Below are 6,682 nucleotides of genomic sequence, written 5' to 3' on the forward strand. Positions count from 1 at the left end.
CATTAACAAGTTTCATTATCAGTGTCCCTGCCCCGATTTTCGACTTGGTATCGATACAATGAACTCTCATAATAGCAAATAAAGTTTTGTTTTTCTGTTGCAGATTGAGCAAAGGAAAGAAAAGACAAGGGGGAAAACAAACGTTTAATGATCAGTGCGCCTGTCTTGTTTTAGGCTTGGTAAAGTTATCAACCATGTATACAAAAATATCGCTACCGGGGTAGATCTCCTCTCAAGGCCGGCTATATATTTTCTTGGTAGAAAATAAAAATTATCGGAAAAGAAAGACATTTTCAATTCAAAATGATTAGTGTCACTGACCTTTACATACTTGTTTTTCTTTGGGGGGGGGGGGGGGGTACTTGGGGCAGAGACCCATTCCCAGAGTCAGGGTAAGGTGTTCTCCGCGCTATCACCAACGCCTCCCACAACAAACGATACAATGATGGTGATTGGGTTGTTTACCTTTTTCAGAGAAAATATCTTGAAAATCAAAATTCATGTAGAAGAGCAGTTTTCCTTGACATTCCTGTTTTCGCTTATATATATATTTTATAGATTGTTTTCCATCTTTTAATTTTGTTTGTGAAACGGAAAGTCAATGTTGTCACTGAATACAACTTCAGTAGCACCAACATGTGCGCATGTGCAGATGTATCAATGGATATACACACTATTTATATGTACAAAGAAAAACATGACATTTTTAATAAGTAATGTCGCTGTTTCTTTGTAGACTTGATCTATTCATCACTCTTGCATATCAAAAAGAAACCAAATGGTGTCTCTTAAAACTTTCTAGAGGGCTTTAATCGACCCCACCCCGCCCCACCCGAAGGAAAATTAAGGGATCACTCTGCACATACACATACACAAAGTGACAGAAAATATTGCCAGGAAATCCTATACAGCGTGGGCCTACAGTATATAAATTCCTACATGTATGTATAGGCTACAGTGCAACCTAACACTTCAAAATTCTTCATTATTGTTTCAAAGTTTGCGAAATTTGGCCCCTAAACCCCCCTCCGCCAGGATGACATAACATATTACCCCCCTCGCTCCCTCCTCCTCACCCCTCCCCCCCCCCCAGCAGAACAGAAAGGATCGCTGCGTCCTTGGAGCAGACGTCTGCTGATGGTTAATTGTAAATCGTATTGCCACCATCGTCTCCTGCAAGTAGAAAAGAATAATGATTTTGATTTGGTTGTTCCCTTTGTCAGGAAAGTTATCTTCAAATTGATGTAAACAAAGACACATTGCGCATAGTTTTCAATTTCCTGGTGTGTGTGCGTGTTTGTTTTTCTTCTTCTTTCCTCGTTGTTTGTTCTTTTTTTGCTTTTGACAAAAACCAAAATTTTAAGGTAAGTTTGTTATCATTGAACCTTATTGATATAATACACCTCCTGCTCTGAGCTGATAACTCGGGTGTCAAGCGTAGATTATGGCAATCGCTTGTGTTGTATAGCTCAGTGGTAGATGTAATAGATACATACTTCCCCTTATTGCATCGCTATCAGTGGTTGCACGAACAAGCAGGTCAGTAGTGTGTGTAAATCAGTAAGAGTGCTTTTGTAGGTGCCGATACCACAATGAAATTGCCTCCATTGACTTAGCACACTAAATTCGTCAATCCCATCCAAGGCCACACTGAGCATAGCATGTGTTCAAGCTGACATGTCCTATGTCCACCAAATCATATCTGATTTGGGATTGGGGCTATCAGAGCACATTTAAAATTATTTCACCATGACCCGTTTAGATTGTGAGGTAGAAGAAGTCGTGGTTTAGCATAGTACTCCCTAACCCATATGGTAGCATACGCCCATTAAAAGCCCCATTGGCTTACACACTAAATCACAAAAGTAATGTGGTCGCTTAGTCTAGATAAAAGTTCACGCTAGCCAAACGCTACCCATCACCGGATAGCTGACAAGTTGGCCTTTCATAGCACTATAAATTTTTCGTACCAAGACCGCGCAGATTTTTTGCTATCCGAGCCGGAAGTTTTCGTCACTTGTAAGCAAACCTCTTCACTCAGTAGTTAACAATTTCCGTACGCTGCTCCTTGGAGGCTTAAAGGTATCTAAACTTGTCTCAATTGACCCAATTTTTGCACCACATGTACTTCCATTCATGCTCTTCAACATGCGAGCCTCCAAAAACTAGATCATGATTGATAACAAGTCAAAATAGATGTTCTCCTGCTGCTTTTTGGCACTTTTCCTGAAAGAGAACAATCGAGCGAATGGATATAGACTCTAATAGGAGTAGGCCACTTTAAGTGAAAGATTTTTTTTTTAATTCCAAAATGATATTTGTTGTAGTCGTCACAATATAAACCATGACAGAATTCTATGCAATTATCATTTTAGGTCAGTAAAGATGTATTTTCAGAGATTTCAGTATGCATGGAGCACAGTGTGTAAATACACATATGAGCAGACATTCCAACTCACACGCATTTGGCGTGTGACACACGCATTTCCAGCCCTTCACACCCTCACACGCTATGTGCACTTTATCACACGCAATCCACAAACAATCTCCGAAAAACTGTCCTGAAAGATGCTAAGAAGGCTACATACCTCTACAACACAAAGCAACTTTGAGTACTTACACTTACAAGAGTAGTGTGTTTGCCATGGTGGTGGTGGAAAACGCCGGGTGGGAGAGGTGTTGGTACTAGAGATTGAGAAGTGCGCTTCAATTTCCGATATAAATGTTCAATTATGTTAGCAAGTGATTACTTCCATCGATTCAAGAAAAGTCTTTGTTGAGAATTTTCATGAATGTTGAGTTCAATAATATAATTATGATGATGAAATTCTCAATATAAAATTACTCAGAGAAACTGAAAAAGAATGCACCACTTTGCATCTAGGCAGTCAAAAATACGAAAATTTTCCCAATGGAGAGGGGGATACCCCCTCCTCTTAGACCCCTCTCCCACTGCCGCTGATCACACTCATAAATTTTCCTCAATGTTGGAAAGTCTGTATGAGCAATACTGCGTAAGCAGTAACCATGATCAGGTCTATGTCTGCAACAACACTTCCAGTCACCAATTTTGATAAGCTGGACCAATTTGGGTACATTTATGATTCTTGCAGGTTTTATTGGTATCCGTGATCACAGTCCACTTGGTCTTGCTTGTCCTACTTGCAGCAATATCATCCAGAGAAGGGTCAGTGGGGAGGGTTTTTTCGTCTCTGGCTCTGCAAAGTGATGAAAAGTACTTTTGTTTAGCTCAGCTGAAGTTCCTCCCAAACTGACCTAAAGGACAAACCCCAGTGTATTCCTGAACTGTTTGGAACATGTTAATCTGATATTGCATGTCACTTCAGTACAACTAGCTGTTAAGTTTCTAAGAATAACAGAAGAGAATTGAAGGTGTTCTTTGCTAAAAGCTGGATCACAGGATTTGTAAACCACAGCCTCATTGTAACAGTATGTACAAGTAGTCTTCAAGAAAGCTTACTGGAATGCTATCTAGATTCACTGTTCACCTCAATAGCATATGCAGCCCATTTAGAGGTTGTGCATAGTTTGTTACATTGTATTAAAGACAGTTATATGGGAGGTGGATAGGGGGCATATTTCATGATGAAACATTCATATTTGTTGCTCTGCAAAGAACAACAACGACAAATTACCTTATTCTCCATTGGTGGCAAGCACTGGTTCCTGTAGTTACTACAGTAGATTTCCGATGGAAGCATCAGGATAACTCTTTTTGCTGTCAGAGTTGTTTGGGATGTGCTCAAGGGCGGCGGAAGCACTTTCAATCTGGGGGGGCACCAACGTCGAAGGGCACTTAGCAGAAATTCGATTGGACTGATGCAGCCTGATATTTAGTACCCTTTATAACTCTTATTGTATTATCTTATTTGCGTATACACATCACTCCATCAACGCCACCACCCCCCTCCCCCCCCCCCCTCAAGGAAACAATGCATATTAGCACTGCAATATCTAATGTGCAAATTGGGAAACAAGGAAAAAGACAAAATGAGGTGAAATCATTATAAAGTCCAAGTCCCTGCATACGTACGCGATCGATACATGCATGAAAGCAAATGAAATATGTCAAAATACTGAAAGAAAAATAATTTTCTATGTGTTTTTCAATGGTTAAACTGATATTATTATGATTATTATTATTGTAACGACTTTCCGAATAATTCTAACCAATTTGAAAGGGTTATAACACGGCCTATGATTGTATGTTATTGGCATGCGATGTAATAACCAACGCATGCTTATATGATATGCACATTAACACGTTGAATGCGCGCGTAGCGCGCGAAAAATTTTGGTAATATTTTTCGGGCAAGTCGTTACAGCCTCCCAATTCAAATTGGGCTCCTACGCCTGTGGTAGTAAACATTTAAAAATTCCCGAAATATTTCATTCGACGTGGGTTTCGCTTTGTTAACTCTTTTTTATTTAGAATTTTTTTGGTAGAAAAAGGGCACATTTTTAACCTGAGGAAAAGTGGGGGGGCACGTGCCCCCTGTGCCCCCCCGGTTCCGCCGCCCTTGGATGTGCTGTTACCTCATCTAACCAGTTGAGTCCATTAATACTACACCCATTCAAAGTATACAGCTGTGAATGCTGAGGACTTAGCACATCAACTTTCTCTGAAAATTGACAAAACAACAGAAATTAATGACACGGTGAGTAGGCTCAAAAACCCCTTGATGCACACATATGCAGGAGCAGAAAATGGCATACCTTAGTGGAATATTTTCTAAATCAGACTCAAAACATTCTCTGTGCATGGTATTAGCACTCAGCAGTCACTCCACTTAGGATACAGACCTCATACAACGTTGTGCTACAGCTGGTTTAGACTTGGTCTAGCTAGGACACTAACGTAACGCCATTATGAACCTGAGGCCTAGGGCTAAGCTAACAACATTATGGGTATTTCATGCATTGCAACTGAGTTTTTTGTCCTAAGTTAAGCACCATTTACTTCCAATTTTGCAAAAATAACATAAAATATGATTACCATGTACTTTAGGTGCACACAGATGTCAAATTTCACTGAACTTAGTCGTTCACGTCACACGCACACTGCAGGCATTTGGGTCTGATTATGAAGGATTTTGAATTTCGTGCATTTGGCACCTACTTAGCGGGTTGAAGGTAGCATACGCCCATTAAAAGCCCCATTGACTTACACACCAACTCACAAAAGTTATGTGGTCTCTAAGTCTAGATAGAAGTTTTCACTATCTAAACGCTACCCATCACCGGATAGCTGACAAGTTGGCCTTTCATTGCACCATCAATTTCGGTACCATGACCGCGCAGATTTTTTTGCTATCAGAGCCTGAAGTTTTCGCCACTTGTAAGCAAACCTATTCACTCAGTATAGTAAACAATTTCCGTACGCTTAAAGGGGTCTAAAATTGCCTCAATTGACCCAATTTTTTCACCACATATACTTCCATTCATGCTCTTCAACATGCAAGCCATAAAAAACTAGATCATGATTGATGACAGGTCAAGAAAGATGTTCTCCTGCTGCTTTTTGGCACTTTTCCTGAAGGAGAACAATCGGGCGGATGGATATAGACTCTAATACTAATAGGAGTATGCCACCATATACCAGCTCGAATCGGAATCGTGTTGTTTTACCTAATTTCCTAAGTTTCTAATATGCCTTAATTGAACTTCAATCCATCCCCCCCCCCCACCCCCATCCCCCGTTTTTTATACTTTCATCCTAAATTCCTTATTAATATTCACGAATCAAAAATAATAATGATGACTGTTAAACATGCCAAAAACACTGAGTCACTACAGTAGGTTCATTTTCAGGGGTTTACTTCTTTTCGGGTGGATGTACACTACTGTAAGTGTGGTATGGTACCTACAGGAAGAAGTAAGTCGGTATGTTATGTAAGCGTGAGTAATCAGTATTAGTGTTGTCGTGTTTATCGGAATAACTCGTGTGAGTGTTCATTTCCCTGTGTGACGTAGATCATGTTGCCGACCCCGAGATCTAGTGACGTTTTGCCGACTCGAAGTATTACATTTTGATTACTTTTAGAGTTAGTCCAGCCGATTTCTTCTCATACTGTGCCGACATGCCGAGCTTACCAGTCGATCGGCCCTCTTCAGAAACATCGGTTTGATTCTACTTGTTTTTCTGTTTTTTTCAAGTTGAGGTCCTCCTTCCAGAATTTAAATCACATGTGAACAAGATAGACAAGGCGCTAATATGTTAGTCAGATCATTTTTTTCAGTATGCTGCCCTCTTTTAAATAGTACATTAGAGTTGTGTTTGAACTTTAGGAATGTTTCCTATAATCATCGTTAACATCTTGTAGTTAATTACCTACTTCGTTAATGTTTAGAGTAGAGTCAGATGTTAATCTACAAAAGAAGATGCATGTATCCTAATTTCCTATAAATACAATCATATCAGTTGAGATTAAACTCACCTGTAAAAGTACACTTGACCTCGATTTGTAAAAACGAAAAACTTGAGAAGACCACCAAAAGTGCACATCAACCCACTGATGGTAGGCCTATGACTAAAGTAGCACAAAGTTAACTTTGGATATATTGTAGAACGTTAACGCCCCACTGCTAGTATTCCGGGGGGGGGGGGTGGATAATACGCTGACACCAATAGCTCATCAATATATATATATATATATATATA

At 39.8% G+C, this 6,682-nt stretch overlaps 1 long non-coding RNA gene across 2 annotated transcripts; it reads right to left on the minus strand.

Moving 5' to 3' along the window:
* Positions 1-1,079: 1,079 nt before the first annotated feature.
* Positions 1,080-5,347, minus strand: LOC139977132 (uncharacterized). 2 transcript variants are annotated; one of them, XR_011796440.1, is made up of 4 exons: positions 5,018-5,347; positions 3,657-4,643; positions 2,627-3,218; positions 1,080-1,173 (listed from the first exon to the last, which is right to left on the minus strand). It is a non-coding gene; the product is annotated as an uncharacterized lncRNA (long non-coding RNA). The 2 variants fall into 2 exon arrangements; XR_011796439.1 differs by having other exon boundaries at positions 1,085-1,173; positions 2,621-3,218.
* Positions 5,348-6,682: the final 1,335 nt, after the last annotated feature.

Source organism: Apostichopus japonicus, chromosome 12 (genome assembly GCF_037975245.1).
Source record: "Apostichopus japonicus isolate 1M-3 chromosome 12, ASM3797524v1, whole genome shotgun sequence".
Lineage (NCBI taxonomy): Eukaryota > Metazoa > Echinodermata > Holothuroidea > Aspidochirotida > Stichopodidae > Apostichopus > Apostichopus japonicus.